This window comes from Equus caballus, chromosome 15 (assembly GCF_041296265.1).
Source record: "Equus caballus isolate H_3958 breed thoroughbred chromosome 15, TB-T2T, whole genome shotgun sequence".
Lineage (NCBI taxonomy): Eukaryota > Metazoa > Chordata > Mammalia > Perissodactyla > Equidae > Equus > Equus caballus.
The window spans coordinates 75455329-75477887 of record NC_091698.1 but is presented as its reverse complement, the minus strand read 5'-3'; the positions used below and the strand labels follow the sequence as shown (position 1 = coordinate 75477887).

Genomic DNA, 22559 nt, shown 5'->3' with positions numbered 1-22559 from the left:
TGCAATCCTGCCAGCAAATGGGAGTCGGGAGGTAGGAAGTAAACTACACAAGGTAGAAAGAGAGCAGGGAAAAAAGGAAGGGAGGGAAAGGAAGGAAGGGAGTATACAAAAAAAGAACAGTAGAGAGGGATGGTAAGGAAAGAAGGAAAAAGTAGAGAGCAGACGTAAAGAAAAATCTTTGCTTGAATTTATTTTTTGGTTATCGATACTCGTTTTCTGGTTTTACATCATAAATTTCCAACAACCTGTTGTGTATCTTGTACTATATTGAATCTGTTTTCACATTCCCACCTTCTCCTTCCCCCGAGCTGAAGGAAAGAGAAAAAAGGGGATGGTGAAACATGTTTTAAATGACTTGCTCCACTCAATCTGCGTGTGCAGAGAGAGCCTCATTATGGACTGTATGAACAATTGATATTTTATTTCACACTTAAAGACAAAGTCACATTTTAGAACCAAGTATAGTTAATATCTTGATGTTCTGTGATTTTTGCAGCTCCCAAACATATTTTGCTCTAGGTGCCTGAAGCCAAATCATAAGATTTTTTTAAAAAAATAGCTTTATTAGAGGTATAATTGACATAAAAATGCACATATTTAAAGTGTATAATTTGATGTTTTGGCATATATATATATATATATGTATATATATATATATATATCCATGAAACCATCACTACAAGATAACAACATCTCCATCACTCCAAAAGTTTCTCCATGTGCCTTTGCAATCCCCTCTCCTGACTCTCCCTGCAGCTGCCATTCCCAGGCGACCACCAATCTGCTTTCTGTCACAACAGATTGCATTATCAACACTTTTATACAATTGCAGTTGTATATCATGTACTCACTTTCTTTGTCTGATTTCTTTCACTCAATATAATTATTTTGAGATTCATCCATGTTGTAGTTTGTACTAATAGTTTATTCCTTTTTATTGCTGAGTGGCATTTTGTTGCATGGGTATACCACAGTGTTGTGGGGTTTTTTTCACTCACCTGTTGATGAACAGTTGGGCTGTTTCCTGTATTTGATTATTACAAATAAATCTATGAATATTTGTATAAATTCTTCAAATGGACATATGCTTTCATTTCTCTTGGATAAATGCTTACGAGTAGAATGGCTGAATTTTTTGGTAGATGGATGTCTGGCATTTAAAAAACTGTTGAACTGTTTTCCAAAGTTGATGTACCATTTTACATTCTCACCAACAGTGTATGAGAGTTCCACTTCCTCCACCTTCTTAACAACACTTGGTAGGGATGTCAGGCTTTTTAATTTTAGCCACTGCTCTAGATGTGTAGTGATATCTAATTGGAGTTTTAATTTGCATTTCCCTAGTGACAAATTATGTTGAGCATATTTTCATGTGCTTATATGCTATTCACATATCTTCATTGGTGAAGTATCTATTCAGATTTTTTGCCCGTTATTTTAATTGAGATACTTATTTTCTTTTTTATTGAGTTTGGAGAGTTCTTTCTATATTCTGGATAGAAGTTCTTTATCAGATATGTAATTTGCCAATGTTTTTTCTCAGACTGTGGCTTGTCTTTTAATTCTCTTAACAGAATTGTCTTTCACCAAACAGAATTTTTTCATATTGATGGATCAATTTATACTTTCATGTTTCTTGTTTTTGGTGTCATATCTAAATATCTTTGCCTAATCCAAGACCATAAAGAGTTTCTCCTGGAGCCGGCCTGGTGGCACAGTGGTTAAGTTCGCACCTTCCACTTAGGTGGCCCGAGGTTCGCTGGTTTGGATCCCAGATGCAGACCTACACATCACTTGTCAAGCCATGCTGTGGCGGCAGATGTTAGCTCAGGGCTAATCTTCCTTAAAAAAAAAAAAAGTTTCTCCTATATTTTCTTCTAAAAGCTTTATAATTTTTGGTTTTACATTTATGTCTGTGGTCCATTTTAAGTTAATTTTTGTATATGGTGTGAGGTATGGACTGAAATTCATTTGTTGTGTGTTTGGATATACTGTTGTTCCAGCATCCTGTGTTGAAAAGTCTATTGTTTCTCCACTGAATTTCCTTTGCACCTTTGTCAAAAAGTCAGTTGTCCATGTATGTGTGGGTCTATTTATGTACTTTCTGTTTTGTTCCATTGATCTATTTATCAGTATTAACATCAATACCACACTGTCTTGATTACTGTAGTTTTACATTAAGTCTTGGAAACAGTGTTATTGCTCCAGCTTTGTTCTTTTTCAAAACTGTTTTGGGTATTCTAGGTTCTTTGCATTTCTATATGAATTTAGAATCAGTTATTTAATTTCTACAAAAAACATCTAGCTAGGATTTTGATTGAGATTGTGTTGGTCAATTTCAAGATAATTAACAACTTAATTTTGAGTATTTCAACCTATGAGTTTGGTATATTTCTCCATTTGTTTAAATCTTCTTTAATTTCTCTTAGCAATGTTTTGTAGTTTGCAATGTATAGGTTTTTTACTTTTTTGTCAGATTTATCCTTAAATATTTCTTATTTTTGATGCTATTGAAAATTAAAATATTTTTAATTTCAATATCTAATTGTTCATATTATATAGAAATGCAATTGATTTTTGTATATTGATCTTGTATCCTGCAACCTCTCTAAACTCAGTTATTATTTCTAGCATTTTTCTGTTTGTAGATGCCATTAGATTTTCTACAAAGGTGATATGTTATTTGTGAGAAAAGACAGTTTTACTTCTTTCTTTCTAATATGGATGCATTTTCTTTCTTTTTTTGCCTTATTGTAAGAGCTACAATAAGTCTATTGATTAGAACTCCCAATACACTGTTGAATAGAAGTAGTGAGATTGAAATACTTATTTTGTTCTTGATCTTAAGGGAGAGCATTCAGTGTTTTGCCACTGATTATGATGTTACTTGTTGGATTTTTTGTAGATACCCTTTATCACATTGAAGAAGGTCCCTTTTGATCCTCCTTTGTATTCCTGGAATAAATCTAACTTGGTCCTAATGTATTATCCTTTTTATATATTATTGGATTTGATTTGCTAACATTTTGTTTATAATTTTTGAATCTCTGTTCATGATGGATTTTAATCTTAATTCTCTTTGTCTGATTCTGGTATCAGAGTGATCCTGGTCTCATAGAATGAGTTGAGAAATATTCTTTCCTCTTCAATTTCCTGGAAGAGTTTGGTAGAATTGATATGACTTCCTCCTTAAACATTTGCTAGAATTCGTTAGTGAAACCACCTGGGCCTAAAATGTTCTTGGCTAGGGAGGCTTTTAACTACAATTTTAATTTCAATTCTTGTAATAGATATAGGGCTATTTAGATTATCTTTCTTCTTGAGTGAGCTTTAGTAGTTTGTATCTTTTAAAGCATTTGTGTATTTCATGTAAGTTGTCAAGTTTATTGGCATAATGTAAATAATATTTCCTTTTATTCTTTTAATATCTATAAAATCTGTAATTATATCAGCTCTCTCATTCCTGATATTAGCAATTTGTGTCTTTTCTTTTTCCTCGTCAGTCTGGCAAAAGGTTTATCAATATTATGGAGCTTCTCAAAGAAATTGCTTTTGGTTTCATTGATTTTCTGTATATTTCTGTTTTCTATTTCATTGGTTTCCACTACAATCTTTATCATTTCCTTTCTTCTACTTACTTTGGGTCTCATTTATTCTTCTACTAATTTCTTAAGGTGGAAGCTGACTTGAGACTTTTCTTCTTTTCTAATATAGGCATTTAGTGCTATGTTTCCCCCTAAGCACTGCTGTAGCAAAATCCCACAGATTTTGATATGTTTTAATTTTCATTCAGTGGAACACTCTTTCTAATTTCCATTTTTACTTCTTCTTGGGTTATTTAGAAGTGGGTTAGTTTCCAGTTATTTGGGAATTTTTCCAAATATCTTTCTGTAATTGATTTCTAATTAAGTCCATTATTATCAGAGTAATCATTTGTATTACTTGAATCTTTTAACAAAGTAATTCTTTATACTACTTGAATCTTTTTAAAATTTATGAGACTCGTTCCATGGCTGGATTATGTTCTATGTTGGTAAAATGTCCCATGTGCACTTGAAAAAAAATGTCTTCTGCTGTTGTTGAGTGGAGCTAAGAGTCAGCGAATTCTAGTTGTTGATAGTGTTGTTCAATTCTTCTGCCTTCCTTGATCTCCCAAGACTCTCAGCTTTGTCTCCTCAACTCGAGGAAACTGTGAGACTCTGGAGTTCTCCCTGTGTGCGCCGTTGCCTGGAAACTCCCTCAAGGCAATAATCTGGGGGCAATTGTAGGGCTCACCGGTGTGTCACCCATCTCTCAGGGATCACTGTCCTTCCTTTCCTGCTGTCCAATATCTTGAAAAGCATTGATTCATATATTTTGTTTATGTTGGATTTTGAAAGCCAGAAATTGTAACTTTGGGGACTTGTAACTCTGCAGCACTTTCCAGTCCTATAAACCATTATTTTGTATATAGCAGATGCAAACATATGGAATTTCTCTTTTAAACAAGTTTTTATAATGTTCAAATGGATCCATTCTATAAAATAAAGTTGAGCAGTTGTACTTGAAATTAATTGTAGTATGAAATTAATTACTTATTTGGACTTTGGTTAGAACTCTGAGACAATTTTATGCTTGTTTTTATATAGCATTCGCAAGCTTTGGCAGATAAAGTTTGCATATGAAGGATTAAATTATACCTTTCCTCCTTCTTAAATACTTTATATTTACACACCCGAACTAATTAAAAATTGGGAAACCTGATTGGGAAAATAATCTGCTGGAAATTACAGGTGGAAATGGCATGAGAAATTGCGAATGCTACACACGCATGCCTCTAGCAGATCTCTCACTGGACAGCCACTTCCAGTCAGGCAGAGTGGATTTCATCTGGAGCTCAGCATTGACTATCCTCATTTTTAAAAGGTCCCAGTCACGAAGATAGTGATTTTCCAGCCAAGCTACTAATTCAGTTATTTATTTTGTCTCTTTGTTTGAAATGCATTTTATTTCCTTAGTATTTTCAGTCCTAGGAGCTCAGTGTACTTAGCAATTGTAATTAATCAAACACTTATTGAGCTAATATTATGAAATCATCCAAGGGTTGATCCAAGCTTTGTGGGGGCCTCAAGCTTACACAATTTGGGGAATCTTTAAGAAAAAGAATACAAATCTTCAAATACAAGGGCCGGCTCAGTGGCATAGTGGTTAAGTTCACATGCTCCACTTTGGAGGCCTGGGGTTCACGGGTTCAGATCTCGGGCACAGACCTACACACCACTCATCAAGCCATGCTATGGCAGCATCCTCCATACAAAGTAGAGGAAGACTACCACAGATGTTAGCTCAGGGACAATCTTCCTCAAGCAAAAAGAGGAAGATTGGCAACAGTTGTTAGTTCAGGGCCAATCTTCCTCACCAGAAAAAAAAATTCAAATACAAAATTAGATATGAACATAACTTTATTTAGAATGAAAAAGACATCACAACAAAGTATAAAATTTTAAAAGCTGACAAATGACACAAATATTAGAGAACCCAGAAAAGTAACAATATTTCATTATTAACTGTGTGACACCCCTCTAGGACACTTTTTTCCTACATTTTCCCACATACTCTTTGTTCATTTTGTCATATGCCATTAATTTTTTAAGTTATTTTCTAAAGAGAGAGGGTATAGAAAAATTGGTCTTTCCTCTAGCATGATTGATTGACATTTATTTCTTACTACTGATGGTTTAGAAAAGCTCCTCTCAGGCTCACTTCTTGCTGGTAATGCATGCGGTGATTTCCTCAGCAGCACTGCTCCCCAGGCTGAGTCATGGGAGAATGCCAGCCCTTCCAGCCTGGGTGGCCCTGCTGTAGCTGGTCCAGCTCTGCCCAGTCTTTGCACCTCCAGTTCCCAGCCCCACCTCACCCTCAGCCGTGAGTGAAGCCTGAGTCATGAGCCTTGAGCCTGAGCCTTGAAGCCTGGCTTATGGTTGGCCCTGAGCAGGAATCTGAGCAGTACCTTGTTCATATGCTTCTCCTTGGAGTCAAAGTCAGGGGCTGAAGCTCCATGCAGGCCCCAGAAGCAAGCCGTCACTGGGACTAGCTGATATGGAGGTTGGAAGCTGCCCACTGACAATCCCCACCACCAAATCCACCATAGTGTGTGTAGGGGAACCCTCAGACTGAGTTGCTTTCCAAGGCTTCTTCCTGGAGCAGGCGGGGGCTGCTCTTAGTGGGGAAGGGAAGGGACAAAGAGCAGGAGGGAGGGGTAGACACAAACACATACACGTGAGGTTCCCTGAATAAGAACAGATTAATACCACTATCTCACCACCTTCTTCCAACCACCTATAGCATAAAGCCCAAAGTCTTCAGCAGGGCTTTCAAGAAACGCCATGCTCCCATTCAGTCTGTCTTTCTAGCAGAGCTCCCACCATCCCCCCACCACACACGCACGCACGCACGCTGTCTGCGTTCCGGACAGACGGGATTGATTGTTGCTCAGAGCCTGCCTGGTGCTCTTCTGCCCTCTGGTTTGGGTTTTTTCATCCTGTTGGGCCACCTTCCTTCCCCCATGCCCACTTTCTGGAAATCTCCCTCCCTACTCTAGGCCTGGCTCAAGTGACGGAAGTTCTGCCACCAAACTTTCCTGATCCACATGAGCAAATGTGCTCTCTCCCTCCTCAGAATTGCAGGGCACTTTTTATGTCCTCTTTTAGCCTAACCAACTGTCAGATTTTCAGCAAGGTGAGGGTAAGAACCATCTATTATTCCCCTTGTATCTCTGGGCTAGCCACAGGTACTCAATTAACACATGTTTAAGTAAAACAACTTAAGACAGAGAAAAGCACTTCACATGTTCCTAAGGTTCCCAAAAGAAAACTGAGAGGCATTTCTACCCTCAGATGTGACGTCACAGGGAGAGAACAGAGAGAAGAGGGGGCAGGGCAGTGTAGGAAGTAGAGACGCCCAACAGATCAGGGACCAGACAAGAGACAGGAAATCTGAGGCAATGCCAAGACCAGCCCTAGACTTCAAATTCATGACACTCTCTTACTCCCCTAAAAACAATACAGACGTGTGTGTATGCTGTTTTAATTTTTACTCCCACAGCCTTTCCTGAATGGAATACAGACCACATATTATGGCATTTCTAGTAAGTGTGGCATTTCTATGACCCAGATGCTTTTTTTCCTTTTTGAGATTTTAATTTTTATTCCACTTCTAGGCTTCAGTTTCCAGTCTATTGTTTTAGCAATAAAGTAACTCCTGCAATACCCCAGTGTGAAAATTAAAATGATTTAGAGCAGTCACGGAGGACCATTCCTGACAACCTGGCAAGAGTGAGTGTTGCTCTGGGGCTACTTAGCCCCTGTGCTCATTGCTGACATATTGGAAAATAAAAAGATGACAGATGATTTTTATTGCTTTCGAGAACAGTCCAACAATGTATATATATAATGATAGCACATATATTATGTTTATAACATTTTTAAAGTTTTCTTTTCAATGCAAAAAACCCCTGCTTTATACTCATATTAAACTTTTAATTTTTCAAAGTGTTATCACATCATATTTCAGTGAACGCTTTGGACTTGCTGAGACAGCAGAAAGTGATGCCAATCACATCTGACCTTTGAGGAAACTGAAACAAAGGTGAGATTTGCTGAAGGTCACATACCTACTGAATGAGAGAGTGAGGACTAGACACAGGTGTCCTGACTCCCAGCCCGAGCCTGTGCGGCAAGGAAAGAAGTCATATTTGGAGCCATCCAATCAGTCTTAAACCATTTTGGATTTAATGTCCTCAGGAACTAACTCTGTTTCCTTTTACTTCTAAAAACAAAGATAGAGTTCTCGAAATTTGTATAGTTGTTAACCTAGCCAACGACATACGAGCATCTCCCGTGGTGGGAAAATGGTTCACTGGAAGGGAAAACAGTAATTTAAGATGAGCTTGGATGGAAGTTAGTGTCCATATAAGATAAATTCCTGGGAATGGCCTGGAAAGGTGCCTTCTTCGACTTGGGAAACAATTTACTTACATCTGCTTGTGGTAGTTTCTCCACAAGATGTTGCTCATAGTCATACTTTGTTTTTCTTTTAATTTGGATGTAAATATGGGAATTTTCACTGGTCCATAACTATAATTTACCTTTCATAACATCCTTAGCTGAGATTATGACCTATCTCACACTTGCAAATCCCCCACCCCAATCTGGACCATTTCATTTGGCTCCCTGAGTTGGCCGGAGAAATTGGGGACTGAGAGGAAAGTTTATCTGGGTTTTCCCAAACTTAGCTCTGTATTATTAACACCTGGCTTCTTTACAAAGCGGACAGCTTGCTGGGGCTGCAGAAGCTGCACATTTTCTCCTGACCTCCCACCCCGGTCTCAGGGTGGACACACGGTCAGCGTAAGGGCCCTCCTCAGGACGCACAGGGCCCGTGAGAAATGCTCCTCTGAACACAGTTAGCTAGACCCCGAGTTAAGTTTCTTCGTCAAGAGAGGAGCCAGCGAACTGAGTTAGGTCTCAAAAGAATCATCCAGTGGAGCAGATTGTGCACCCAGCTGCCCGCCTAGGATGGGGCCTCAATCCTTTGACAGCATTTTAGCAGATGTGGGGATAAGCACTGTTCCATCCCCCTCCAGGCGTTCTCTGAGAAGTGAGTGCTGTCTCTCACTGGTTTACGTGCCCCTAAAATCCATTCATTAGAAGGGATGCCTCTTTCTTTCCCTTTTACATCGGCTCTATTAAGGTATAAATTACATACAACGAAGTGTACCCATTTTAAGTGTACAATTTGATGAGCTTGGACAAATATATACAACAGTGTAACCTCTACCACTATGAAGATACGAAATATGTGCATCATTCCAGAAAGTTTCCTTAAGTCCCTTTCCATTCAGTATCCCACCTGCAACCACAGATCTGCTTTTTGTCACTATAAGTTAACTGTTTTTTAGAATACCTTATACATGGACTCATTCTTTCCCTGAGCATGTTTCTGAGATTCATCTATGTTATTGGATATATCAATAATTCATTCTATTCTGTTGCTGTATATATAATATTGCACAGCTTGAATATGCCATAAATTGTTTACCAATTCACCTGTTTTCGGTTGTTTACAGTTTGGGGTTGTTAAGAATGAAGCTAATATGAACACTCACATGCAAGTCCTCTGAGGACACGTTTTTATTTGGAGAGGGGAGGCAAAAACCTAGAAGTGGAATTTTCTCACTTGGTAAATGTATGTTATCTTTACAAGTAACTGCTACACTGCTTTTCAGATGATTGTACCATTTTGCATCCCCATCAGAAATGCGTGAGAGTTCCATTGTTCCACATCCTTACCAACACTTGGCATGGTCAGCCTGTCTTTAATTTTAGCCATTCTAACGGATGCGTGTGGTATCTCATTGTGGTTTTAATTTGCATTTTCCTGAGTAATGATTTGAGCATGTTTTCATGTGCTCACTGGGTTTCTCCTTCCTTGACTCAATTGCTCTGACAAGCTTAATGACACTAAATTCAATAATTCTATAGCCAAATGCATCCTTGTCAGTTGCTGGTAGGTTGTTACATGTTCTTTCTTGGCTTAACACTGACAGTACATAAAACAGCTGACAGAAGCTCTGATTTCCTTCCCATCTCAGGGTGAGCTCACTGAAACAGACCTTCAGAAATCCCCTGCAACGAAAGCTGAACAGGTAGAGTGAGCCTACGACATTGGAACATCCCTGGGAGAAGGGAGATAAAAATCTCATGTCCTTCTTCCTTCCTTGCTCTTCTCTACTTATAGGAACCCCTATTGATACAAAACCAACAACCAGTCATGAGTTCTCTGATCTCTCACAACACAGTCTTTCCTTCTTAGTTTGTTATTCAATTCTATATTTCTCTGAATTGTTATCTACTCCATAAGCACATGTATTCATTCCCTAAATAGATTTAAAGATACCATGTCTTATTTTGCTTCTGCATTCCCATGGTGCTCAATAAATACTTTCAAAGTTGAATTAAATTTCAATTTTCAATATATATAATATATATAGCAGAGAGAGAGATTGAGAGTGAGGCTGAGATTGAATTTACTCTAGATTTCAGAGTAGTCATTTCATGTGATCTCAAACTTTTCATCTCCAAAACTTTACGAGATTCCTCCCCCCGGACTCCGTAATCTTGTTGACAATGTAAAACAAACCACAGTTAGCCTGGGAATTATCTTTATGGAATAAATCAACATATTGTTTTGAGTTCTTCACTGCATGTATTAATTTAAAAAGAACACATGTCTTGGTTCAGTAAAACTGCAGAAAGCCAGACATCTCATAAAAAGAATTTGTTAGTTGAGATGTTTATCCCTCCAGCTATCTTTTTCCTTTTTACGACTACAAAGAATATTGGTGTTTCTTTACTTTTCAGAATCATCTACTCAGGAAGACTTCTGGCAATAGTTCCAACAGGAAGTACACTATGCTGAAGAAATGGGTCTTTATGAGGTCTGATTCCTTCCTATCCTTTCACTGGTCTGCCCAGAGGTGTGTCAGCTCCCACCCTGCCTCTGCCAGAAGAGCATCTTTTAGTCAGGACGTTCCACTTATGCAAGGTGTGATCCAGAGAGGCCAGGCTGAGGCCACACCGGGTTACCCTCTACCCCTGCCTCTGTCATATTGCGGTGCCTACATGATGAGGTGTTGGGGGTTGGGGAAGCCCAGCGTACTGCTGCTTCACTGGAACTGTCCGGTGTAGAGGAAGACATTCAGAGGACCACAGAAATCAGACTTTTTCAGAGGAGAACTAAAGCCTTCCAATGACTGATCCTCAGTTAACCAATCTTCCACCAACTGATGAGACAACCAATATCCATAAAGATGTCCTAAAGCATTCAAGACTCTGAAGTGCCCTCGGCATCAAAAAAGAAAGATTAAATCGTATGTAGTAAATGTTAATAGTTTAATATAAGTACTTTTATTATAATCTTCTACACCCATTGGTCTCCAAACGTTTTTGATTGCAAGCTTGAATCAGTTTTTAAAAACTGGCATCCCCCAATATATTTACACTTATTTCTTTATAAATTATACATATCAATACACTCCTAAAATGTTCACGATGAAGCACACATACACATAGAACATTTTAAAGGGTAAGATTACCTCCTTTCTTGATTAAAAAAGAAATTTTTAACAAAGTGGAAATACAGTCTTCGCCTTTATCCGTGATTTCGCTTTCCACAAGTGTCAGTTACCTGCAGTTGACTGCGGTCTGAAAATCTTAAATTGAAAATTCCAGAAATAAACAATTCATAGGTTTTAAATTGCATGCTGTTCCGAGTAGCGTGATGGAATCTCGCCATCCTGCTCCGTCCTGCCCTGGACGTGAATCTTTCCTTTGTCCAGTGCATCTGCCCTTACTCACTTAGTAGCTGTCTTGGTTATCAGCTCTACCATCATGGTATTGCAGTGCTTGTGTTCAAGTCATGCTTATTTTACTCAGTGGCCCCAAAGTGCAAGAGAAGTGATGCTGGCAATTTGGATATGCCATAGAGAAGCCACGACGTGCTTCCTTTAAGTGAAAAGGTGAAAGTTCTCGACTTAATAGGAAAGGAAAAAAATCGTACACTGAGATCACTAAGATCTACAGTTAAGAACGAATCTTCTATCCTTGAAGTTGTGAAGAAGGAAAAAGAAATTCGTGCTAGTTTTGCTATCGCACTGCAAATATGTATGTATAGAAAAAACATAGTATCTTTAGGGTTCAGTCCTATTGGCAGTTTTAGGCATGCACTGGGGGTCTTGGAACATACTCCGCATGGATAAGGGGGGACTACTGTAAAGGGATACTTTCTTAATGTGATAAAAGACATTTATCTGAGCCCTTCATGCTTATTAGCACAGAATTTAGAAGTATTTGTACTAAAGTCGGGGCAAGACATGGATAACACTATCACTACTGTTGTTTAATATTGTTCTGGAAGTACCAGCTCTAGTTACAAAAGGCAAGTAAATTACAGCATAACATTTGAAAGTAATATTTAATCAAGTATAACCAATCTCATTATTTATGTAGGTGAATAAACTTATATGTGTAAAAACCTGAGAGAATTAACTGCAAAACTATTTTCAACAGCAAGAGAATTTACTGAGGTAATGCAGTAAAAAATTAATGCACAAAAATCAATAGCTATCACATATACAAATAACAGCCAGTTAGAAGATGTAATAGAAGGTAATGCTCCATCTCCCATAAAACAAACTCAAATATCAGGGGTAAACCTAGATATTTATCACGCCTGATAGATAAACAGAAATCTAAGGGCCCCTAGGGCTTGAACAACTGGAAAGACATACTGTATCTTGGCTAAGAAGACAACATCCTAAAGTTATCAAAGATTCCTCAGTCTACAAATTTAGTGTAATTTCAATTAAAATACCAACAAGATTCTTTCTGTGTTCTAAGATTCAAACAGAAAAACAGACAGCGAGTAAAAAAGTTGAGTAAGGAGGGGTGACCATACCTACAAGATATGAGAAAATGTATTACAAAGTTATCATAATGACAGCAGTATTGTGAATGAATAGATGAACAGATCAGTGAAACCAAATAGGAAGGCATACATACATCCAAATACGCATGTGAATTTAATATATGAGAAAGGTGGCATGTGAAACAGATCATTCAGTGAACGAGGCCCTGGAAGAAAATGGGCGGAAAGATGGGATAAACTGTAAAGTTAGGCAACTGGTTTAGATCTTGTTTAACCAGCAGGAAGCAGCAGCATCTTGAGGTGCGTCCTCCTATAGCACCATGATGTTCACAGATCCCCTTAAGGGCACTGACTCTGTAACATCAATCGTTACATTCTAGGCATGCACACCTGTGTCTGGAGCTACACACAGTAGCTGCTCAGTAAAGGTCCACACCATCTTCAGCTCTGAATACCACCGCAGGGAAGGGTATGCCAACCAGGAAGGGAATCAAGGCTCAGAATTAAAGAACACAAATAGAAACAGAAAAAGGGAAGGCAAGAATCATCTAGCTTGGCACACACCCAGGAGACCTTGTTGATGGGCCTAAGAGAAGATAAAGGAAGAGGTGCCTACAATAGAGAATCACGGAGATCTCACCACAGAGAGATCTGATGTGTCACCTGGGAACAACCACAGCTGCAAGACAGCCACCCCAGGAGCCCAGAGGCATGGCTCTGTGTGATCTTGAGCAAGCCAAGTACTTGTTGGGGATACTTCTTCCTGCTGAGCCCAGCTCATAGAGTTCACACAAGAGGGACATGAAATGACGAATGAGAGAACGCTTTGCAAACTACGATCGGAGGTAACTGTTCGCTTTGGGTTGAGCCTTGCTTGTAACATGCACTCGCCTCACTTTTATTTCCAAAGGAGCTGTGGACTCGGTAGACCCAGATAGAATCCAGATACCCTCCCCCAAAGGAAGTTATCATTGGGAGCGATGGTATAGTCAGCATCTTCTTGCTGCCATCCAAATGCACGTCCCTGGAAGGAGCATTTGCCCTGTGAGCCTGCTGCTTCATTTGCCTTCATCTTGGCAGGCAGTGAGGCATCTTTCGGAACTTGATGAAAGACACGGAGCTCAAGCCAGAACACAGCAGCAGTGAGGGCTTTCCTAGATGCGGAGCTCACATCAAAGCTGTCTTCTTCTGTGCTGACATGTGTAACTCTTTAGCCGGCCTGATAACACCCACAGAGACAGCCTCTCAGGTTCCTGTGGGGAGAAAACAGAGCCAGAGATACGCTGTACTGAGCTGGCAGATACCGTATTCTTTCTGTAAAAGTCTGCTGGGAAAGCAACTAGGCCAAAAATCCATTATGCCGGATATACTGCAAGGATGACCAAGGCTGCCTCAGGGGTCCTGGTGGCTTTAGTATCTATTTCCAGAGAAAGAGTAGGAAGGGATCAAGAGCAAAGAACATGGGAAAATATGCTGCCCTATCACTGGAGTTCATGTATTTCCCAGAAATTCAAGATTCCAGGAAAAGGTGGCATGACATAAAAGGAAAAAAGCGTACTGGATTCAGAATTGGATTCAAATCCAGACCTGGTATTTGCTACGTGTCCAAACTTGGGCAAGTGACTTAAGCATTCTGAGCCTGAGTTTCCTCATCTGTAAAAGGGTGATAAAAATTCCTACTATGCAGGATGTTAGGAAGATTAAATAACTGTACATAAAATAGTTGGCACATAGAAATGTAGGGTATTTCTCATCATTCCTCCTAGAGAGACAGAGACCCTTCTGACTAATCATATCTTCCCTAGATATTCCCACATTGATGTGGGGTCAGTGAGCTGAGGAGTCGAAAGAAAGATTTCTTAGACTCTTAAGATCTGGCAGTAGTGCTCTTTTATTTAGAGGATAGTACAGAGTAGCATGGGGACAGGACCCATGGGCAGTCAGAGCTTCTGCTGCCCCAAGTTGAGGGTTAGAGCTAAATTTAAGGCATAGGTATGTGAGTTATCTCTTTACAAGACAAAGGAAAGAATATGTAAAAAAGTTAAAATGGTATCAGTGCCCGTAGGGTCTGGCCATTGGGCGGTCCCACAACTTTTAGATAAGAATCAAACCGGATTGAGTAAATGGCAGAAGTCACAGCTTAAATATTATCCTCAACTAAAGACAAAGGAGGATTTGGGGGGGGGGGGGGGGGTCAGTTACATGAGATTGCCAGACAGTAAACAACTTAAGTCCTTGCCTCTGGCATTGATTAAGAGTCTCTAGAGATAAGGCCATCCCCCTTCTTCCTGGCACAGAGAGGGAGGCATCTTTACAGATAGAGGTTTCCTTAGAAATGTAAATGTTTCCCAACAAAGGGGCAAGCAAATTCCACTCCTCGGAGCCTGCTTCTCCTCTGCAGTTTTAAAATTAACCAGCCTAAAAATCCTCATCACACATTGCTTTTTATGCCCCTTTCCCTGTAATGCCATTAAAATTGCCTACACATAAGAATTTGGTGCTTGTTGACTATTTTCCTAGATTCTGGTTGTTTAATAAATATTTACAGAAACAAGCCCAGCCGTGAGCTCACTACTCAGAAGCCTGGAAGTGCATGGTGGCATCACAGGACCTTTGTGCCAGTCCTGGGAGAGAAGCTGTGCCTTTCATTCCGTCACACATTGTATTACTCCCAACACTGTCTTGCACACACACTAGATGGTGAATCGGGGCTGGGTTTTTTGACCTAACTGGGTCTCAAAACAGAGTTCAGAACCCTGGTGAGACTTTCCTTAATTCACATTTTTTGTCTGATGGTGTTTTCATTTTCCCATCGGCTACTGAGAGCTTGAAAGAAACTCAAGGAAGGAAACTCACAAACCTCTGGTAGAAGATACTGTGTGAAATGCTTTGCACATTTAGGATTTTTCAATCCTCCCCACAAGGTCATCATGCCCATTCTACAGGTGATGAAACACAAGCTCCCTGAAGTTACATAGCTCTCACGGTGTGACACGGCTGGTGACTGGCTGAGCTGAGAGTCACATCCAGCACTTTCAGAATGAGATGGTCAGAGAATGAGAATTTTAAGGAAAGATAAAACTGCAATACTTTCAGGCATTTTGTAAGCCTGTAGAAGCGTCTGGAGCCTGGTAGTTGTTGACTTTACTTGCAAGCCTGACGTCCAAGACTCTGCTAACCCCCTTCCCTATTCTCTTCTCTGTTCTCCCTCATCCCTTTCTTTTCTTTCTTCCATTTCTTCTCCCATTTGGACCATAGAAAGGCACTTACTCCATTTTAGCCAACAGAAATCTCCCAAGCCCAGGGGAAGGACGTTGGGGACTTTCCACTGGAGGGCCTCCGCCTTAGTCGCGGGAGCCCTTCGCGGAGGCCCGCCCGCGTCCCGGAGCGCGAGGAGCATCTGGGCGAGGCAGGCAGGGCGGCTGACTGCGAGTCTTTCTTTGCACAAGACACTTTGCCTTTCCTTCCCTTGGGATGTTTTCGGTTTTTCCCAACAATCACATAAGCTAAGTTCTGTGTTACTGTTTCAGTTATCTCAGTACATGGGGGAAAGAGCCAAGGAGGAAACTGATACCCCGTGTTGTGTAAGCTGTTTTCTGGGAAATTCACAACTGTCTCCTGCGTGGTTCGGGGCTGGTTACCGCTGTCTGCATCCCGCGCCGCCGGGCCGTCTGCGCCTTTAGAGAAAGAGCCTCAGCATTTAGAGGCATGGTCTGTGTCCTCCTTTCATCTTCCTGAGCTGTAGCACAGCCAAAGAGAAACCACACTTCTTCAATCTTTGTATCCACAGAATCTAGAATAAAACCTGCCACACACCAGGAGCCTAGTAAAAATCTTTTGGAATCAGAAGGGAAGGTGGGTTGATTACACTGGGTGCTTCTCACAAGCCCACAGGGTTAGGACCAACAGGTATACCATGGACAAGAAGAGGCAGAGACACCCTGGTCTCGCCAGACCTGACTCTGGGGTCCATACCTGAGGACCACAAGGTCATTTCTTGGCATCTTCCATGCCAGCCCTGCCCTGAGAGAGTCAACCCCTCTCAGCACCAAGGGAGCCAGACCCGTGCTTCCCGTTGAGGTATGGCCCCTGGAAGATAAACAAGGCATGGAGTTCCTTTGATTTGAGTTTTGTAAGTGATAATGAAAATAATTATATTTTTTGAGCAACAGTTAGAAGCCAGATGCTATTCAATGCTTTGTATATATCATTTTAACCCGTATGATCGTCCTGCAAAGGACAATCTTCATTTTAGGATTGTCCTTTAGGTCATTTGAGATTGTTCTCATTTCACAAATGAGAAAACCATTGCCCAGAGAGGCTAAGTAACTTGCCTAAGGTCACACAACTAGTGAGTCGCAGAAACATGATTCTAATTCAGACCTATCTGCTTCCAAAGTCCATAGATTGGCCACAAATGGAAGCTGACACGCAGTCTTTCAAGTTTTTCTTGAGCCATCCCCACCGCAGCACTCCATTTGCTCACTTCTTCCTCGGAAGCTTCGGCTTGCTTCACTAAGTCCCCCCACCTACATCCCCTGCCCTCTGATACATCATTTCTGTGCTGATGAAAACATTCCCTCTCCCCTTCACTCCCATTGTTAACTAGAAGGACCTGCCTCCAGAGGGGAATTAGGTTTGAGGACAGATGAGGGAAGAGCTCTCTGCCTCCCTTGCCAGAAAATCATCCAGTGTCTGAGGCTGAACCTTGGGTTCCCTGAGGGGCCAGGAAGGACAGCAGGGAAGAATACTGGGCTGACCCTGCCCTCCCATGTCCCTAAGGTCTCCAGTGCCACCATCTGTCCCAGGATACCAAGGATCAGCCTTTGCTGTGAGGATCAAATGAAACAAGGGACATGAAGGTGCCCAACACAGTGTCTCACAAAACATGCTGCAATCTCTGCTTGCCTCTTCCTCCCACTTCTTAGCTTCTCCTCCTCTCCGCTGGGCTGTCCTGCCATCCTCCTCAGCAGGGCTACCCTCTCTTCGCTGCAGAATCATATCCCAGGCAGGTGAAAGACCCCTGCTCTCTGGCACCCAGTGGTCAAGCAGCAAGGAGCAGTTTCAAGTTGGGGGAAGGGCGATGTGGGTGGAAGGACACAGAATGCCAGCTCGGAAGCCCAGAGATGAGGAGGCAAGCTGTGAGAAAGGTTGGGCATCTAATTATTTCACCACCTATGAATGACTCTGTGTCTGTGTTTGTGTGTTTAATTCAGATGGGTGTGTGGGCAGGAGAGAGAGAAATAACTATAGTTAATAGTCATCGTTTTTTAAGCACCTGTAATCTGGATCTGGGCTTGAGTCCTGGCCCATTAATAACCATCCGTGTGACCTTGAACAAGGCATTTAAACTCACCAGGCCACTATGATCTTATGCTTTCCTATTGTGAGAGAGGTATTATTATTCTCTTCTTACTAATGAACAGACTGGTGCAAGTCCCACAGCCAGCATAACTGCTGTAATCACATACTATGTCCCAAGTTTCGTGAGCATCTTTTATGTACTATCTTATTTAATTTTCACAAAAATGCAAGAAAATGTTAACAGTTTCATTTTACCGGTTAAAAAGATCCAAGTACTTAGAGATATTAAGTAATTTGTCCAAGATCTCATATCAAATAGCAGAAGATTTAAGGTGGAAAACTGAAGTATAGTACTGGAGGATAAAAACAATAAAATAATAATTGCATCCTTTATTTACATGCCAACCATACTCGGTCCTGCACTAAGCCCTATACATGCGTTTTCTCCTATTAGCAACTATGAATAAAACTGCTGTCAACATTCATGTGCAGGTTTTCATGTAGACACAGGTTTTCAACTCATTTGGGTAAATACCTAGGAGTGTGATTGCTGGATCCCATGGTAAGAAACTGCCAAAATGTCTTAGGAAATGGCTGTACCATTTGGCATTCCCACGAGCAATGAATGAGGGTGCCTGTTGCTTGACATCCTCACCTGCATTTGCTATTGTCAATGTTTTGGATTTTAGTCATTCTAATAGATGTGTAGTGGTTTCCCATTGTTGTTCTAATTTGCAATTCCCTAATGACAAGTGATAATGAGCATCTTTTCTTATGCTTGCTTGCTATCTGAATGTCTTCTTTGGTGAGGTGTCTATTTAGATCTTTTCCCCTTCTTATTTAATTGGCTGTTTGCCTTCTTATTGTTGAGTTTTAAGAGTTCTTTGTATAATTTGGATACAAGTCCTTTATCAGATATGTGTTTTGCAAATATTTTCTCTCAGTCTGTGTCTTGTCTCTTCAACTTCTTTACAGTGACTTTTGCAGAGCAGAACTTTTTAATTTCAATAAGGTCCAACTTACCATTTTTTTTCATGGATTATGCTTTTGTTGTTGTATCTAAAAACTTGTCACCAAAACCAAAGTCACCCTGGTTTTCTTCTGTTTTCTTCTGGACGTTTTGTAGTTTTGCATTTTGCATTTGGGTACGTGATGCATTTTAAGTTAATTTTTGTGGAAGCTGTAAGATCTGTATCTAGGTTTCTTTTCTTTCTCTGTTTTTTTTCTTTTGCATATGGGCATCCAGTTGTTTCAGCACCATTTATTGAAAAGACTATTCTTTCCCCATTGAATTGCCTTTGCTCTGTTGTCAAATATCAATTGACTGTATTTATGTGGATCTATTTCTGAGCTCCCTCTTGTTTTCCACTGATCTTTGTGCCTATTCTTTCATCAACACCATGCTGTCATATAACTTTATAGTTAGTCCTAAAGTTGGGTGGTGTTAGTCCTCAACTTTGTTGTTCTCAGTATTGTATTGGCTATTCTGGTTCTTTCTCCTTCCCCTATAAACTTTAGAATCAGTTTGTCAATATCTAAAAATAGTTTGATTTTTATTGGAACCACAGTAAATCTACGAATTAAGTTAGGAAGAATTGACTTCTTAATATATCGAGACTTTCAATCCATGAACATGAATATCTCACTGTTTATTTAGATCTTCTTTGACTTCTTTCATCAGAGTTTTGTAGTTTTCTACATACAGATTGTGCATATATTTTGTTAGATTTATACCTAGGTATTTCTTTTTTGTATGCTATTATAAATGGTATTGTTTTCCATTTCAAATTCCAATTGTTCGTAGCAGATATTTAGGAAAGCAATTAACTTTTGTTTATTAAGCTTGTATCCTGCAACCTTCCTCTATTTGTTTACTAGCTTCAGGAGTTTTATTGTCAATTCTTTTGGATTTTCTACATAAACTATCATGTCATCTGCAAACAAAGACAGTTTTATTTATTTCTTCATAATTTGTATATCTTTTATGTCCATTTCTTATTTTATTGTACTAACTAGGACTTCTAGTACAATGTTGAACTGGAGTGGTGAAAGGAGATATTTCTGCCTTATTCCTGATCTTTGGAAGAAAGTATCCAGTTCTTACCATTAACTATCGTGTTGACTATAGGCTTTTTGTGAATCTTCTTTATCAAGTTGAGAAAATTCCCCTCTATTCCTACTTTTCTGAGTGTGTTTTTTTTTTGATTAATGTTATGATAGATTACAACCTTGTGAGATTTCAGTTGTACATTATTGTTAGTCATGTTGTGGGTACACCTCTTCCCCCTTTGTGCCCTCCCCCTCTGAGTGTTTTTTTAAATCATGAATGGGTGTTGGATTTTTTCAAATGCTTTTTCTGCATAAATTGATATGATGATATGATTTTTCCTCATTAGCCTGCTGATACAGGCGATTACATTAATTGATTTTTAGATGAGAAAATAGCCTTGCAAACCTGGAATAAATCCTACTTGGTTGTGATGTATAATTCTTTTCATACACTGTTAGATTTGACTTGCTAATATTTTAAAGATTTTTGCATCTATGTTCACAAAAGATGTTGGTCTGTAGTTTTCCTTTCCTGTACTCTATTTATCTGATTTTGATATTAGGATAATTAATGCTGGCCTTATATAATGAGTTAAGGAGTGTTCTTTCTATTTACTAAAAGAGATTGGAGGTGATTCATATAATTTCTTCCTTAGGTGTTTAGTAGAATTCACCAGAGAAACCATCTGAACCTGATGCTTTCTTTTTTGGAAAGTTATTAACTGTTTATTCCATTTCTTTAGTGGATACAGGCTTATTTAGATTATCTATTCTCCTTGTGTGAGTTTTGATAGTTTGCGTCTTTCAAGGAATTAGTCTGTTTCATCTAAGTTATCAAATTTGGGGGCATTATTTTTCTTTGTATGGTATCCCTTGGGAAGGAAATTAGTAAGGGATCTCCAAGAATTGAACCAGGTTCTGTATTTCTATGAGAATTAGAGGAGATCATGCCTGTAAGATGCTTAGCACAGATCTGACAAATAGAAAGTGCGGGATAAATGTTAGCTGCTGGTATATGTACTACATTCAATGCTTACTAGACTTACAAGCTCTATTCATGCGTGTTTGAGCTTGATGGTTTGCATCTCACCTGGCCTGATCTTTAAAAAAGAAAGGGCAACAGATTCCTCACAGGCAGGACTTCTTTAATGGTGGGGCAAGGAGACTGGAAACTCTCTCCCTCTAAAATTACGATAAAACTAGACAAAATTGTGAAAACAACTATTTCAGGACTCTGGAAATTGATCAAAGACATGTAACAAATTAAGAAGCATTAATTGAAGAAAAATCACTGAATTCTAGCTAAGAACAATGGGAATCTGAAGCATTTTTGCCTGGAGTTGCTCTCTCTCGTCCCTACCTCTAACTCAATTTGTGTGGTAGTTCTACCAGGGTGGGGCAAGCAATGAAATCTTGTAGCTTCTCTGCCAGGGCTGCCTACTTGATTTGGAACAAAGCATGGAAAAATCCAACGCCAGTGGGCGTTGCCATAAACAATAGCATCTCAGTGAGAAACAAACAGGAAAGGCCAACATCACAGCCAGCCTGAAGTGGTGACCCTGGTTGAGGCAAGAAACAGAGAGACAGACTAGCGAGAAATTTAACAGGATAATCCGGGAAAGGAGGTAGACATTGTAAGTTCCCACGTATCCCTGGTAGACTGAAATGCTGCACACATGCCTATGGCTACGTCCCTCCCAGGAGAGACCAGAGAGGGCCCTAGCTATTCACGCATCCCTGGCTGAACTTGAGTGCTTGCACCTGTAAAACACAAAAGAGCTTGAAAGAAAGTAAAAGTCTGGGGTAGACTTGTAAACTATCTAAACCTTAGTGTATTTTCCAACACACACGAAGATTCGTTGGCAAAGGATGTAAGGCTATTGGACTCAAAGTATTTGAGCACAACTTCTAACCAGTCATTGTCTGACCACTAAGCTATGCCGTCACGGGGAAAACTCCAAGGGAACCAGGCTTAAGAATAAGAATAAGAATAATATTTTTTAAAAACTAAGCAGAAATATCAGCAACAGAGAAGAAATACCTGAATGCATAACAGCCAGAAACTTCCAAAATTTGATGAAAAACATTAATCTACGTACTAAGAAGCTCTAGAAAATAAAAAGAAATCCACACCTAAGCACATCATAGTCAAACTGTTAAAAACCAAAAACAAAGAGAAATATCTTGAAAGCAGCCAGAGAAAAAAGATTCATTATGTACAGAGGAACAACAATTAATAGCTGACTCTTCATATGAAAAAATACAGAGTAGAAGGAAGTAGATTGACATAATCAAACTCTTGGATTGAAAACTGTCAACCAAGAATTCTACATCCAGCAAAACTATCCTTCAAAAATGAAGGTGAAATAAAAACATCCCCAGATAAACAAACACAGAGTTCATTGATAGCTGAGCTTTCTTGTAAGTAATACTGAAATAAGTTCTTCAGACTGAAAGGAAATGTCGTCAGATGCAAAGTAAATTCACATAAAGAAATAGAGTATTGGGAAAGGTGAATACCTAGGTAAAGATAGGTTTATATAAATATGTCCACACAAAGACTTGTGTGTGAATGTTCATAACAGCAATATCCATAATAGCCCAACAGCAGAAACAATCCAGATGTCCATCAGCTCGTGAGTGAATAAACAAAAGTGGTATATCCATACAATGGAATTCTATTAAGCAGTAAAGAGGAATGAACTACTGAGAAGGCCCAGAGCTGATTTGTAAAAGCCTGG

At 39.6% G+C, this 22559-nt stretch overlaps 1 long non-coding RNA gene across 1 annotated transcript; it reads left to right on the top strand.

Annotated features, from left to right (window-relative positions):
- Positions 1-7490: 7490 nt before the first annotated feature.
- LOC111768121 (uncharacterized) lies at positions 7491-12414 on the top strand. The gene is made up of 4 exons (XR_002800206.2): positions 7491-7626; positions 9107-9225; positions 9632-9685; positions 10401-12414. It is a non-coding gene; the product is annotated as an uncharacterized lncRNA (long non-coding RNA).
- The last annotated feature ends 10145 nt before the right edge of the window (positions 12415-22559 follow it).